General features: G+C 44.1%; 1 pseudogene; it reads left to right on the forward strand.

Annotated features, from left to right (window-relative positions):
- The first annotated feature begins 808 nt into the window (after window positions 1-808).
- LOC122648711 lies at window positions 809-2,491 on the forward strand (annotated as a pseudogene).
- The last annotated feature ends 14,577 nt before the right edge of the window (window positions 2,492-17,068 follow it).

The raw sequence follows: 17,068 nt of genomic DNA on the forward strand, positions 1-17,068 counted from the left end.
ACCCATTCCAATTTGAAACTACTCAATCTAACAAGTTGCTTGTTCTTGACAAATCAGCGTTAATAAACTATGGGGAGAGTTTTCATACACGACCATGTAAGCATGCACGATCGTGTCCTCTCTCACAAAGAGTTGAAAAAGTCATAAAGCCTCACACATTAATTAATGCCCTGAAAGTTCCACCCTCTCACATACACGGCTTATATAGTCGTGTATGAAAACTTTCCCCATAAACTATCTATTAAAAAAAAAAAAAAAACCTTGTTCCTAACAAATTGCTGGGTCCTAAAAGCGCATGATGGCTCAGAGGTTTCTAAAGTAGTATCCCACTTTTCCAAAAAAAAACTATCTTAAACTTAGTGCTCCTCTCCTCCGTTGAAAATCACCACTCGCATGTATCAGCAGTACTAGTGGGGCGGTGATGCACATCTGACAATAGAGACCAAGTGGTACACATGACACACATGGGGTCTCTACAATTCCACGCTTATCAATTGGGAATAAAAAAAATATATATTAGTTGATTCCAATTACAAAGTGATATTTAAGGGATCTGGCTCCTCTCCAGCGCACATCGTGCGGCTGGGGAGCTTCGATCTGCATCGTTGCACACATCCCGATGCAGTGACGTGTGGATTGAGGTCTCCCCAGCCGAACGATGTGCGCTGGACATCGTCCCGTGCGGGAGAGGAGCTCAATTTATATCCAAACCCTTTAATCGCAGACTTCGAACAAGAGATGGAGCGAATGAAGTTTTGAGAATCCAAGAAAAGGTCACGGGCGAGACAGACTGTTAAAAGAAAGAAGAAAGATCCAATTCAAAGATGGAATCAAATATGGAGCAAAAGAGGAGAGGAGTTGGATTAGTGCTATTCCCATTCCCATTGCAGGGCCACATAAACCCTATGCTTCAGCTAGCCTCCATTCTACACTCAAAGGGCTTCTCCATCACCTTCGTCCACACTCAATTCAACTACTCTCCCAATTACTCCTCCAATTACCCTAACTTCACCTTCATTTCTATACCCGACAGCTTATCGGAGCTTCAAGACTCGATACCACATGGATTTTCCCTTCTCCCACTCCTCAACCTCACCTGTGGAGTTCCATTTCGGGATTGCTTGGTTCGGTTGTTATCATCTGATACTACTGCTGCTGCTGCTGCAACAGAAGCAGAGCCTATTGCTTGTCTCATCTCCGATGCTGTCATGCCCTTCACCCAAGCTGTCGCAGATAGTCTTAAACTTCCGAGGCTTGTGTTATCGACTGGCAGCGTTGAATCCTTTCTAGCCTTTCGCGTTTTGAGGCACAAAGGTTACCTCCCCATATCATCAGGTCTGCGTTTTAGCTTCTCTAAAGATTTCTATTCGCTTATTTATTTTTCAAAATTTTCTATACCCACATAAATATATCTCTGCCATTGGTTATTATTACTTAATGGCCTTGAAGCTGAAAATCTAGATCCTTTTAGTATCATTCAATTGCAATTTAAATTGAATAAATTCGAGTTCTCAGAAGGGATAATCTTGTTGTTATCAAGCTTGATCAGCCGGAACTTTTTTTTTTTCCTGTCAGAATCTCAATTGGAGACGCCAGTAACAGAGCTTCCACCTCTCAGAGTGAAGGATCTGCCTCTGATGGAGACACATAATGTAGAGATGCTGTACCAATTTCTGGACAACATGGTCAATAACGTCAAGACATCATCTGGAGTCATTGGGAACACGTTCGAACACCTTGAACAATCGCCACTGGCAACACTTGCACAAGAATTTCCAATCCCTATGTTCACAATAGGCCCTTTCCATAAACTCTTCCCAGCTTCTTCCAGTAGCTTATTGTCCCAAGACCACAACTGCATCAATTGGCTAGATACACAAGCACCTAGGTCTGTAATCTATGTCAGCTACGGCAGCCTAGCAGGCATGGATGAGGCTGAATTTATGGAGATAGCTTGGGGGTTAGCCAACAGCAAGTGCCCCTTCTTGTGGGTGGTTCGGTCCGGCTGGATCTGTGGTTCAGAAGAGGTTGAACCAGTGTGGCCTGATGGGTTCCTAGAAATGATTGGTAGAAAGGGTTGTATTGTCAAATGGGCCCCACAACAGGAAGTGTTGGCTCATCCTGCAGTGGGTGGGTTTTGGATCCATAACGGTTGGAACTGACGTTGGAGAGTATATGTGAAGGGGTACCAATGCTGTGTCGGCCTTGTTTTGGAGACCAGACGGTGAATGCGAGGTTTGTGAGCCATGTGTGGAGGGTGGGGTTGCATATGGAGAATAGGTTGGAGAGAGGGGAGATTGAGAAAAACATAAGAAGACTAATGGTTGAGAAAGAAGGGGAGGAGATGAGAGAGAGGGCTGCGTCTTTAAAGGAGAAAGCAGAAGTTTGTGTCAGGAGAGGAGGTTCTTCCTTTGAGTCTCTAGAGGACTTGATAGCTCGGATCTTGTCATTTTGAATACTTTTGTTGTCCACCTTCTCTTTGGTGCTTCAATATTGCTTGCCATTTCTATTCATATTCTTAATAAACGGGTTATCTACCCCAAAAAAAACAAAGGAGTTAACTTCCACAATAGTAAATTGTGATATCTGTTCCAAGATTGGACCAAGTTATTCAGACTCTAAACCAGCCATGATGCATGCACTAATCTTTACTTTTCGTGAATTATTAGTAAACAATCAATTGTGAGTCAATTGATCCTGATTTTTGTCAAGGTTGGATTGACCCTTACTTGCCGTCTTTTTTTGTCATTTGCGTTGTCCCATAAAAAAAAATGAGACACATGTGATTGGGTATTGACTTGTTTCATACTTAATTGACTATTAGACTCTTTTTTTACTTAAAAAACTTAGTCTAGTCTTAAAATTGAAAATATTTTTTTTCAATAAATAATTAGCATTGTTTGTAAATCAATAGATAATTAGATACTAAATAAAATTTGAAAAATATAAATAATAAATTGTAGAACATAACTTAACACAGGGTTGGGTAGGGCTGGGCATGGCCCAAAGCCTCAACCCCGGTTCAACCCGACCCTAACCCAGGGCTAGTAAATTTCAACCCTGAAATATCCAGCCCACCAAACCTACACCCCTTAAGGTCAGTGGCATTTGTTGTAAATATTATTACTTTCGTGGGCTGTAACATAATATTATTTAGGTATAAATACATAGTTTCCATCAACCAGAGAGAGAACTCAATCTCAACCGCCAGTTCCGCGCGTAGGGTGTTTCTGTTACAGCAACAACGACTTCAACCCCTGCGTTTGTCTGTCTTTAGAAGCTGCCGACGTTGTCCACTTCTACATCATCCAGCAGTCACTCGCTGTATTCAGGGTAAGTTCTTAAGCGAAGCTTCCTTAGATCCATTTCTGTACCGTGGGCGAGCGTGCCTCTCGAACCCAATGGTTCTTCTCTCCTTACTTTCATCATACTTGCCTCATGAGAATTGGATGCCGAATCAACTGATCCCGATTTTCAACCGATCCGAAACTGTTGATTCACACCTAAAAACCCTTAAAAAATTTTATGTTTTTGAATCTGAGGACCGATTCTAAAGTTCTTGGGCATCAAATTCGGGAATCACAACTGATCGATTCTGTCTCCCCTGATTCCGTGTTTTAAAACCTGTTATGCTCAAGAACATATGAAGTCCGATTATTTATTAATTATGTGGATAGAAACAGATCCAACCCTTTTCTTATTATTTCTTCCCTTCTTTCTTGCTATTTTTATGATTTAATACTACATTGTTTATGTTGTTTAGAAAAATTTTCCCCTCTTTTTTCGTATTTATTTATTGGATTGATGTTCTCTGTGTCGGCGCCCAGACACATGAGCTGGGTATTCCTGCCATTCAGGGGTCACTCATCCCCCGCGGCAACATTTGGTCTTATTTTTTATTCCTATTTTCCAGTTTTTCTTTAGTCACTCACGGCCTCTGTGAACTGCTTCACATTTACTCTTTCCATATGATATGATAGGGGCAAATTAAGGATGGGATCATCATCAGAAATGCAGATTGCTTCAAGTGTGACTATTGTTCCTGAAGTTCTTACAGAAAATAATTATGAATTATGGAAGATGTATATGAAAAGCTATTTGTTGGGTGAAGACCTTTGGGACATTGTGGAGGTAACATATGGTATTAGTTTTAGTCCCAATGATCCAGCTTTCAGTAGTTGGGCACAGAGAAATGCAAAAGCTCTACATGCAATCCAAATTTCATGCGGACAGAAAATGGTAGTCCTTATCAAGGACATAGACTCAGCCAAAGCTGCTTGGGATCATTTGGCCGCTAAGCACCTGGAACAATCTAATGAAGTACACAATTTGCCTTCAAAAGCAGAGACGACCAGCCCTACAAAACAAAGTAAGTTGCTTGCTGTCCTAACATGTATGTATACCAATTTGAATTGGGAAACCAGGCTTTGCTATCCCTCTAGTCTATTAAGGTTCATAGCACTTGGCAACTTAATACCAGTGTATGGAATTTGGAGTGTCTTATAAATAGATTCATGCTACTATCCCCCTGCCCCTCCTCCCCCCCCCCCAAAAAAAAAAAAAAAAAAAAAGAAAAAAGAAAGGAAAGGGTTCTCTAGCTGGTAGCGTGGTCCCTGCACAAGCACAGGGAGCATCAATAGGGGTGAGGCGGCCATTTTGTCTCCCTTTGTGTCAGGGCGTAGTGCCATGTACTGTCAGGTAAGGCTCTTTTCCCCCAAGAAAATTATCTAGTAAGCCAACCCTTCAATATGACATAGTCTAAAACTTATCTCCATATATATATATTGATTACGGTTACTGGATCGGGAGCATTGTTGATTTTGCCTTGCATTTTCCTTGGAAAAATGTTCTTACATGCACATGATAAGAATGTTTTCTACACGCTCACTTTAAATATTGTCATGTAGACAGATGATGTGACTATTCTGATTGTTAGATAGAGAGGTCATAATCTGGATTAGCCATGCCCATACGTTTTTTTTTGTAGAAGCCCATACGACAATGTTGCGTTAAGAAATCGTCTAGTGGTCCCTCGAGTGTCGTAACCTGCAAAAGGACCTGGTTGACAAAGGAGAACCGGTGTGGTTCCGGCCTAGGACTTTTCAATGCCTAAGTTAGATCTCTCTGAGCATAAAGATGAATGATTAGAATTTAAGATGGGTTGATGGGGTAGAATACCTTCGCATTTATAGTGGAGTGTGGCGGTGTGGAGAGTCCCCGTTGATGACGAGTAGTCCTTGTTGTGGATAGAGTCCCTGGGTAGCAAGGTTATTCCTTGGTAGAGTCCCTGGGTAGCAGGGTTCTCCCTTGGTTGGTTGTCTCCCTACAGGAAGTAGTGTCCCATTAGGGTTGATGTCTTTAATAGATAGACGCTTATATGTGTTGGATAAGGTCTTTGGTGCTTGAGTCCGTCTGGGACTATGTGGCTAGTAGACGGTGGCCTAGTGTCCTTGAGGTGGTGTATGTCTTGTTGATGACGGTGGTTGTGACCTACAACACTTGTACTTTGGATCTTGGTGGCGATCCTGCCCCCTGGCCTGGTCTACGCCTGAGGTTCGTGCCTATGCCTGAGTCCGTGTTCGTGCCCGTGCCCGAGTCCACGCCCATAGTCGTGAGGTCGCGCCCATCTGAGGCCGCGCCTGTGAGCCCGTGCCCGTGGTCATGCTTGCCTGAGGCCGCTCCTATTCCGCGTCTGAGCTGGTTCTCCGTCGGGCTTGGGACGGCCCATCTCCTTGGGGTCAGGGACACGTGGCAGATCCCAATTGGTCAGTGCGATTTTGGGTTTATCATTTGCCCCCCACTCTCTTGGATCGGAGTGTCCAAGAGAGTATCCTTTGCACTTTTGTATCAATAAGGGGTTTGTCGTAAATACCTTCTTGGAGGGTGTACTGACGAATCTTTTGGTGACGTGGGAGAGGTTGTGGGTTCAAACCCTTCCCCGTACACCTTTTTGTCTTTTTTCCCATTTTTTTCTCCCCTTTTTTTTTTGTAGATATATCTTCTTTCCTCTCTCTTCATTTTTCACTTTTCACTTTTCTTCATCTCTCACTTCTTTCTTGCTTTTGGCTTTTTGCTTTTTGAGATCTCTTTGCTTTTGCCTTGGACTTTGTTCACTATTATTTGTGCCCCCCAAGTGTTTGTTCTTGGGCCATAGAGAACAGTGTTGCCCCCTCCTCGCTTTCTTCTAGTCTCTCCCTCTCTTGGCCATTGGGCTTTTGGTTGGCTTGGTGGCTTGTCTAGCTTTGTGCTTATGCTCGTTGTGCTTCACGCCCTTCACTCGTGCCTCGATCTCGTGCCCGTCACTCGTGTCGCGTCTTCTGTTTCACGTCTGGGGTCTGGGCCTACTTGATTCATCCGTTTCTCGCCTGAGGCCGTGCGGCCCATGCTTGTGTGAGGCCACGCCCGTTTGAGGCCGCGCTTGCCTAAGTCCACGCCCGTGAGGCCGCGCCTATGAGGCCACGCCCGTTAGGCAGTGCCCGCCTAAGGCCACGCCCGTGAGGTCGCGCCCGTGGTCGTGCTTGCCCGAGGCCGCGTCTGTGGCTGCGCCCGATCTACGCCTTAGTCTGCGCCCGTGGCTGCGGCCTCTCCGCGCCCACTTTCTCTTGGTATGAAAGCCTTCCTCTCTACTTTTTTTGTTTTTTATTTTTTGGTATCTTTCCTTATGGATTTGCTTGTTGGTTGTTGCAGCTCGCCTTCCACTTTCCTGTGTCAGCCGCTCAACGTCGTTGGGGGAGTATTGCTTTGAGTAAGTGGCCTTCCTTATCATCGTTCATGTTGTCTAGTGATTTCGACTCCGCTACTGTTGTGGTTGGGTCCTCGGAGGGGCCCTCTTCAGGGTCGTCTTCTTGTGTGGATACTCTCCCTCTATTGCCTTTTCCCAGAGTTATTGCTAGTGATGAGGAGGAGGGAGCTTTCAATGACTTGGGCCCTAGCAGGGGTCCTAGTACTTCTGTGGCAGCGCCTTTTGTCGCTGACACTGTTAGTAGGTTGGCCCAGATTCCTAGTGTTATAACCGCCTCGGACCTGGCGTCGCTTCGCCTGGATTTCCATATTCCTTCCGAGGTCGTACTTTGCGTCCCTGGGCCCGATGATCGTGCCTCCTCTCATTGAGCGGACATGATCTGTCTTTATCGCATTTTCTTCTCCCATGGCCTTCGCTTCCCTGTTTTCCGCTTTGTCGAGTTGGTATTAGACCACTGGCACCTTACCCCTGGGCAGGTATTACCCAACTCCTGAAGGGTTATTTTGGGCTTTTATGTATTCTTTGCCTGGATGGGGCGTGCCGCCACCGTTTCCCTGTTCTCATACTTCTATATGTTAAAGAAGGGGGATGGTGGGTGCTATCATTTTGCTCGTCGCGTCCTCAAGGGACCCTATGCCGACTTTAAGCTTCTCGAGGGGATTACCAGTTCGGTGAAGTATTGGAGGGATCGCTTCTTCTTTACTACGGTCCTCCGATGTTCACTGCGGACCACTTGGGAGGTGGTTGATCTCAAGAGGGTGAACCGTGGCCTTGAGTTGAGTGACTTCGAGGGCGACTCCCTCAAGCGGTGTTTGGGACGTGATCCTTTCAACGTCCATGAGCTGGACTTGGAGGCCTTCCTGTTCCTTTGGAAGCCGAGTCCTGGTAAGATTTTTTTGCTGTTGTGGTTGTACTCGGTACTCATGCTTGCATTTTTCTTTAGCTTATCTGTTACTGACTTTGTCTTTTCCCCTTGTCTGTTGTTGTTGTTCAATGGATCTACGATTGGATATTGGCGTCTTTCGTGCCAATTTGCGGAGGAGGGACGCTCAGAGGTACGTGGCTTAGGTTGTCCTTCCCGCAGGTGATTCTCCTACTGGGGCAGGGGATGCTGGCGCTCCTATGGTCCCTTCCCTTTCTCCTACTGTGGCCGTCGGTGCCAAGCGGAAGGGGGGTCCCGATCCTCCTGGTACTGTGAGGACCTCCCGACGGGTTAGGCTCTTGCGATCGAGTCCTGCCGCTGCTGCGTCAAGGCCTTCCCTTCCGCCTTCCGCAAGAGGCAAGGGGTGGTTTCTTCTTCTTCTGGTGCCTTTACTGATACGTCGGCTCCGTCTCCCCTGGTCCTTCCCTGGGACATCCAGGAGGGCGCCTTCCTGTCTGGCCGTGGTGTGTCGCGGGAGTGGCTGGACAAAGGTCGGCTCCCTGCTGAGTGCGTGGCTCTACATGGGATGAGCCATCCAGATTTGATACAGTCCCTCTATGAGGACATGGCTTCGGTGAGTTGTACCTTCTGAGTCCTTGTTATTTGATACTTTGTTGCTATTCTGTACCTTGTACTTTGGAGGCTTTCTAACAATCACCTTGACTATAGGTCCAGCACCGTACTACTTAGGTGGTGCTTCGCCTCGAGCACTTCGCTTTTCAGGAGATCCAGTAGGGTCGGATACTGCGGGGTATGGAGAGGGACCTCCAGGAGCACAAGGTCGCTCGAGAGGAGGCTGTCGCCCGAGAGAGGAGGATGGCCGAGGAGCTTAGGGTCGTGTCTTCCAGGAGTGTGGCCTTGGAGGCCCAGAGTTCAGCTAGGATCCACGCTTTAGAGGAGGAGCTCCGCAGCATGAGGCGGAGCCATGAGGTGGAGTTGGTCAAGGTCGGTGAGCGAGCCGTGGCAGAGTTCCAGAAATCTCCGTCGATCACAAAGTTGTTCTATGAGTATAACCAGGAGATATATGATGCGGGGATCCAGGACTTGGCGGCCTACGTTCTTGAGACTCTAGGTTACGACTTCTCTCGGTTCCCGAGCATCGCGGCGTTGGCCTCTGTAGCTGCCGTGGCCGTCGATGTTCCTATGGGGGAGAGTGCTGTGGTGCTTGAGGAGGGCGTTACTCTGCCTGAGGATGGTGTTACTCTTCCTGAGGAGGGTGTGGCTCACCCGCTTGAGGCTGAGATGGCTTCTCCTCCAGAGGAGGACGTGACTCCCTTGGCGGATGCGTCCTGATGATATATGTGTATTGCATGTTAAACATTTGGATTCTGAACTTGGGTTGTAATTATTGTGACTTCTTTCAGTTGATATTTGTGGTTAAATTCTCACCTTCCTTGCATATTGTTCCTCGTTGTTTGCAGGTATGGCCAATTGGCCTTAGTAGTCATTCAATCTCGTCGGTTTTGAGCCTTTATGGTTCTTGGACCTTGGTGGTCCGTGGACCTGGGTGGTCTTACGCCTTCGTGGTCCGTAGACCTTGGTGGTATTATGCCTAGGTGGTTCGTGGACCTTGGTGGCTTTGCGCCTTGATGATCCGCAGACCTTGGTGGCATTATGCCTTGGTGGTCTGTAGACCTTGGTGGCCTTGCGCCTTGATGGTCCGTGGACCTTGGTACTTGAGAGTGTTTGATTGACGGGTAGAAGTAGACAGATATAACCCAAAACCAAATATTTATTTCAAACTTCAAATAAAATTTCAACTTATCCTTGAAAAAAATGCAACCTATTGTGCCGTGGATGAAAATCGGCTATTGCTACTGCTACTCTACTGGTAGTACTTTTTCAGGTGTTCTGAGTTCCAGGTGCGATCTATCTTCTTGCCCCCCGGAGTTTTCAAGCGGTAGGTCCCTGGGCGTATCTGCTTGAAAACTATGTAAGGTCTTTCCCAGTTGACTGATAGCTTTCCTTCCTTCTGTGGCTGTGATGCACTAGCCTGCCTTAGGACTAGGTCTCCCTGGTGGAAGAGCCTTTCTCTGACCCTGGCGTTGTAGTACCTGGCTGTTCGTTGCTGATATGCTACGTTCCTTAGGAGTGCCTTCTCAAGAATCTCATCCAGGAAGTCCAAGTTTGCTCAGAGTCCATCGTCGTAGGTGCGCTCATTGAAGTCCAGGACTCTGTGGCACATGGCGAGGACCTCTACTGGTGCCAATGCCTCTGTGTCATATGCTAGGCGGAATGGCTCGCCTGTGGGTGTCCTCACTGTGGTTCGGTACGCCCATAGGACACTGGGTAGTTCCTCGACCCACTTCCCTTTGGCTCCTTCTAGCATTTTCTTGACCCCCTCTACTAATGTTCTGTTTGTCACCTCCACCTGACCATTGGCCTGTGGGTAAGCTACCGAGACAGGCCGATAGTCAATGTTGTAGAGCTGGCAGAAGGCCTTGAACTTGGGGTTGTTGAACTGCTTCCCATTGTCTGAGACCAGGATCCTTTATACCTCGAACTTGTAGATGATGTCGTCACGAACAAACTTTTCCATTTCATTCTCTGTTATCTTAGCCAATGGCTTAGCCTCGACCCATTTGGTGAATTAGTCTATGGCGACCACCAACTATTTGCGGTTTTCGGTTGTTGCTGTGAAGTCACCTAAGATGTCTACCCCCCACATGGCAAAAGGAATGGGATTGAGGATGGATGTCAATTTGGTGGCGGGTAGATGGGGTACCGGGGCGAACAATTGACATTGCTTGTAGGTCTTGGCGTACTGTATGGCCTCTTCTTGCATCCGTGGCCAGTAGAACCCCTGGCAGAGGACTTTGTAGGTTAGTGCTTGCCTTCCCATGTGGCTTCCGCATATCCCTTCATGGACCTCTGCCAGGGTGTACTTGGCTCCCTTGGGTCCTAGGCATCTGAGTAGTGGTGCCGTGACCCCCCTCTTGTATAGTACTCCGTCCACGACGGTGTACTTTGCAGCCCTCATCCTTATCTTCCTTGCCTCGACCTTGTCCTCTGGTAGGACGTCATTCTGTAGGTAGTTGAGTATAGGGTCCATCCAGCTTGGACCCTCTTCAATCTCATTGACTTGCTTCTCCTGGTACGTTGGCTCATGCAGTATTTTAACGTAGACAGCACAGGCCAAGTTTTGGAACTCGTCGTTGGCTAGCCTGGATAGGGCATCGGCTGTGGCATTCTTGATCCTGGGAAACCCGAACCATCTCGAACTTCTCGAACTCCCCAATCATTTCTCGAGCACGTGCTAGGTATGATGCCATTCGATCGACTTTTGCCTCATACTCTCCATTCACCTGATTTACTACAAGCTGGGAATCACTCCGGATTGCTAGGTGAGTGACTTGGATGGCCTTGGCCACCCGGAGTCCAGCTAATAGGGCTTCATATTCTACTTCATTGTTAAATGCCTGGAAGGTGAATCGGAGAGCATACTGAATTCGAAAACCCTCGGGGCTGGTGAGTATGAAGCTAGCCCCTCTTCCTGCTGCATTACTCGAACTATCCACGAACATCTCCCACGACCCACGATCATGCTGCTCTGGCTCTTTTGCTTCTGGCTCGATCTCAAATAGGGTGTACTCGGCGACAAAGTCCGCCAGAGCTTGGCCTTTGATGGTCGTCCGTGGTTGGAACCTGATGTCATGCTCACTCAACTCTACTGCCCAGGCTATCAACCGTCCGGAGACGTCTGGCTTGTGGAGTACCTTCTTCAGTGGTAGGTCTGTGAGTACCACGACTGTGTGGGCTTGGAAGTATGATCGTAGTTTCCTTGCCGCGATCACCAATGCATAAGCCACCTTCTCGATCCTTATGTACCTGGTCTCTGCTTCTATCAGGACATGGCTGACATAGTAGATGGGTTTCTGCATTTTACCCTCTTCCTTCAGTAGTACGACGCTTACTGTGACCGGGGTGGCGGCCAAGTAGAGTTGCAACTCTTCATCCTGCGTCAAGAAATCGTCCAGTGGTCCCTCAAGTGTCGTAACCTGCAAAAGGACCTAGGTGACAAAGGAGAACCGGTGTGGTTCCGGCCTAGGACTCTCCGATGTCTAAGATCTCTCTAAACAAACAGATGAATGATTAGAATTCAAGATGGGTTGACGGGGTAGAATACCTTCGCATTTGTAGTGGAGTGTGGCGGTGTGGAGAGTCCCCGTTGATGACGAGTAGTCCTTGTTGTGGATAGAGTCCCTAGGTAGCAGGGTTCTTCCTTGGTAGAGTCCCTGGTTGGTTGTCTCCCTACGGGAGGTAGTGTCCCAGTAGGGTTGATGTCTTTAATAGATAGACACTTATACGTGTTGGATAAGGTCCTTGGTGCTTGATACCGTCTGGGACTATGTGGCTGGTAGGCGGTGGCCTAGTGTCCTTGAGGTGGTGTATGTCTTGTTGATGGCGGTGGTAGTGACCTGCAGCACTTGTACTTTGGATCTTGGTGGCGATCCTGTCCCCTGCCTAGTCTATGCCCGAGGTCCGTGCCTGTGCCTGAGTCCGTGCCCGTGAGGCCGCCCCTGTGGTCGTGCCTGTTCCGCGTCTGAGCTGGTTCTTCGCCAGGCTTGGGACGGCCCATCTCCTTGGGCCGGGGACACATGGCGGCTCCTGATTGGTCAGTGCGGTTTGGGTTTATCAGACAACTTTCAGAACAAAATTTATTCAAATATTCTCCCATGTATTGCCATGCACCCTAGGTATATATGTCTATGCACACTTATGGTACTCCGATCACTATATTACATTCATTCATAGGCCTAGATTTTCAAAGCTATGTTTTGCCACTTGGCAAACTCCTATTGGTAATCTGCCATGTGGTACTTGTTGGCATTTCAAATGGAGGGATAGGAAACCCATAAATTTTTCCTTTTTGCCTCTTTTCATTAAATGTGATTCAATGGGTGATGTTCTCTCTGCCGCAGCACAGGCTGCACCTAGACACATGGCCCTGCCATTAGGGGGGCAAGGTGGTTATTTTGCCCACCCCCATGTGTCTGGGCGCAGCCTGCGCCACCGGCACAGAAAACATTCTCCCTTGATTCAACTAATTTGAGTTGCAATAATCTGTATACTGTATAGACATGTGGATATATTGGAATCTTGTTGCAAATTATTTTGCTCTTTATATGGTTGAATTAAGCTGTTTTGGGTTCTGGTTTTTGGTGTTGGTGTCAAATTCTCCTCCTTTCTCATGAAGGTGCTGATGCTTTGAAGACCTCTAGATTCTAATTTCAGTGAAGTTACAGTTTATTCATTTGCTCCATACTTTTTCTGCAATTTATTTATTTTGATGAGTTTTTTTGACACCTGATGATTAGCATAATAAAGTATTAACAACTCTGTTCCTATTGTTTTATAGCACATTGTCAAAAAGAGAGTTCTATACAGCATACTCCACCTCTGTCTAGATGTTCGAAAACATCGACATCTACATTTCCTTCCCTTTCACTAGATTATATCAAAGGTTATCTGGAAGGTTCAATTAAAGGGTCCGAGGAGCGTACAAAGACGTTGAAAGATGTTCACAATTTGTTCAACAAATTAGACTTAAACAAGAGTGAAGGCTGATGATATTGACATATTGAACAATATACTATGGATTTTTATGTTTATTGAGGTTTCCAACTTAGTAGTTCCTGACATGTATGATATTTTCGCATTTGATATTTGAAGTGGAGATGGTATTGACATTTTATTTGTCATTAATTGTGGCAAACACATGTTAAATTTATGCAAGTTAGTAAATTAATGGTATTTCTGTAATAATTGATTATTTTGGTAAAAAATGTTTCAGAACAAGTTTTACTAAACAGAAGTTTTTATGTTCTAAAAACAGTTTTGGAACAGTTTTACCAAGCACCATTTTAGAGGAAAAATAAAACTCTCTTTTCATAACAGAAACGGAAAAAATATGATGAAGGCAAAGGTACCTCCACTGTGTCTGTTTGTGTTTAGTGGTGATTGGGAAAGAACCAAAAATGCCACAGCCCTTCACTACGCTGCTATCGGTGGAATCACTAAAGATTGCAGAGGTACTGGGAAGTCAAACTGTTTCTAGAGAAGTTCAAGTTTAATCTTTTGCCATTTAAAGCTTGTTATTACCCTTTTGTCCTGTCTATCACCAAATTAAGTTCAAACAAATAATTTTTTTTCTTATTCAATTTAAATCATTGTTAACTTGGTTTCAGTTCAATTTTAAGCTTTTCCTTCAAAAAATTTAATAGTAGTTTATTCAAATTTTGGGCAAGAGAAACTTTTATTAATGCAAGCGAGCTAGAATGTTGTTCTATACGCTAGAATGTTGTTCTATAACTTGATATTTAATAATATCAAGCAAGATTGCTTGCAATTTAGCCAACTTTTTTTTTACTTAAAAAGGCCTAGAAATTAGAAAGTGCTTGAGTAAGGGAGAAGATCGAATCACAAAGTAAATCACAAACTTACTTGTAGAAGACACGCTTGCAAAAAAATTATAGAAAACACTCTTTGTTGATTAATTATTCTCAGTCAATTAAAAATGACTTGTCCATTGTTATAAATTCATGTATATGTATATGTTGTCTTCAAACCATGACGTATTTGTTAACTTTTGTTTACTATTAAGTATTAATTGGAGGTGGAGACAATAACACAACCATATAGAGATTTGCAAAATTCAAGTGGCTTGAAACCTCGAGAGTTGTTTAAGAAGGAGCACAAAGAATTACGCAAAGAAGGGGAAGCGTGGATGAAGGATACTACAGATTCATGCATGCATGGTTGTTCCCGCACTAATTGCAGCTGTTACATTTGCAACAATCTTTATGTACTATTCTATTCCAAGAGGAAGTAATCAAGATTTTGGATTTTTCCTGTCAGAATTATGCGCTTAATTAATTATTTAGGTTGATTTAGTTGGTGAGAATCAAGTTGCACAAAAGAGATAGAGAGCAAAAAGAGATCAAGGTTGTGTTTATCAAGTATTCGGAGAAGGTTTTCTTGATTATATAAATATGTCAAATTTCTTATCTGTTAATTGTTAAGTTATACCATACAAGATTAGAATCGATATGTATGATAGAATTGTTTTGGATGGTTAGTCGATCTTGTGTTTGATGTTTAAGAAAAAAATCCTAACCATCGAACCCTACTCCATGCTTAATTTATCATATTTTTCTTCTTCATGCCTCAATTTACAACTAGTTTGCAGGATTTTTATTTTTATTAATCTCTGGTCATTAAATGACTTGAAGCTGGCGGGAATTTATGTTTGCGACCGGTAAAGACAACCCACCATAGGTCATGGGCAGCAAAGCCAAGAAGTCGCTGGCAGAAGAGAAAGGGAAGTGGGCACACAAGGGTTATCTTGCACATTGTAGGCTTGCTACGTGTGAGGGCTAGGGTTTTGATGATTGAGGGGTGTGTTTTATCGACCAGCAGCGTTGATTGGTTGAATCCTTTCTTGCCTTTGCTGTCTTTCGTGTTTTGAGGCAGAAAGGTTAACTCCCCATATCAGGTTTGCATTTTAGCTTATCTCAAAATTCCTATTCGCTTATTTATTTTTTAATTTTCTACACCCACATATATATCTGCCATGGTTATTACTTAATGGCCTTGAAGCTTAAAATCTATATGCTCATCGTGTGTTCAATAAGTATCAATCAATTGCAATTTAGATTGAATAAATTCGAGTTCTCTAAAGGGAAATTATTGTTGTTATAAAGCTTGATAAAAAAAATTAAGTTATATAATGTTTTTTTTTCCATTTTTCTAGTGTAACACAATTTTTTTAATGAAGTAAATTGCTATAATTTGATATGATAATTCGAAAAACATGCTAGACATTTGCAACTCTTGATAGTGAAAGAATAATTAAAATAATTTTTACCCTTGACTTGAAAACAGTGTTGGGAATAGACTATATTGCATTCAGAAGAAGATTATAATTTTGAAGTTCACCATTTTGATGACAACAAGAAGCATCATTTTCCTGAGTTAAGGTGAGAGAGTTCTCTCTCTCTCATAGAGTGGAAAAGGGCCAAGAAGTCTGACACGCTAATCAGACAACCATAGAGTGAAAAAGGGCCAAGAAGTCCTACACGTTGATCTCTCTCTCTCTCTCTCACAATCCAAAATTTTTTTTGACCTCCAAATCATGGTCAGAAATAGGAAATGGACCCTTAACCACAGTCATAGGCTCTTTAGCTAATAATTTACACACTTACCCTCCAAACATATAGATTTCCTTTTTTGACAGTTTTCATGGGTGCCAATAAAAATCCTCTACAGTATGCCGGTGTGCGGTGCACATCTTGTGGCACAGCAGAGGCCATGTATGCCACTTGGCCTCTGCTGTGCCACAGGATGTGCACCGCACACCCAGTGGTACTGTAGAGGATCCTGGTTTGGTTTAACCCATTTATCTATTTCATTATTAAGTGTGAATATTCCAGAAGATTCTAAGTAAAAAAAGGGCAATAATGTAAATGGACATTTGATCACATTTTAAAAAGAATCCAATCAAAATACAAATTACAAAGTTGTTTCCTCCCAGCCAAAGCAACGACTAGGGAATTAATCGCTGTTGCAACTTGCAACCCCTGATCTTGCTAGAGCACTCTCTCTCTCTCTCTCTCAATGATGATTGTTGAAGACCAAGGGAAGAACTCAGAGAGTACAATATTCAAATGATGAACCAATATCATTGTGGCCAATAGGACACCTTTGTGATGAAAGAGAAATTATTCTTAATCACTCAAATGAAGATGGATAAAAAAAAAAAAGGTAAATTACACATCACTCCCTAGTTTTCATACGAAACTCAAATCACCCCTGGGTTTTTGAAAATACTCATCCGTCCCCCTCTACAGTAACAGTGTTAGTTTGTTGTTAGTTATTGGTGTGAAAAGACTATTTTACCCTTGTACTATAAATTTATAATATTACCTTTCAAAATCTATGTTTGGATGTCAAGTGTAGTTTAGGGATTTAAATTTATTTAACTGGCTGACATCATCACTTAACAGCATAAAACTAAAAATAGAGACTAATTTGTCATATTGGGGTCTAATACAGGGGGTGATTTAAGTATTTAAAAAAAATCAAGGGATGATGTGAGTTTCCCTTAAAATCAGGGAGTGACGTGTAATTTATCCAAAAAAAAACAAACAAATATGATCTTAGGTTTTTTTCGTCATTATTGGCTAGTGAAGTATAATGGTTCACTATCTGTTACAGGGTGTAATTATATATGGGTTAACTCTAGTTTAACCGAGGGCACTGAATCGTTCGTTCTACATCTTCTTCGTTTTCTTGGAAATGGGCAGAAAGTTCATCGTCGGCGGTATCTGGGATCGCGTAAGTGTAGTTTGAGAGATGCTCTTGATGTATTATTGATCTTTTGTATTAACTAGTTATGCTTTGGA

This window comes from Telopea speciosissima, chromosome 1 (assembly GCF_018873765.1).
Source record: "Telopea speciosissima isolate NSW1024214 ecotype Mountain lineage chromosome 1, Tspe_v1, whole genome shotgun sequence".
Lineage (NCBI taxonomy): Eukaryota > Viridiplantae > Streptophyta > Magnoliopsida > Proteales > Proteaceae > Telopea > Telopea speciosissima.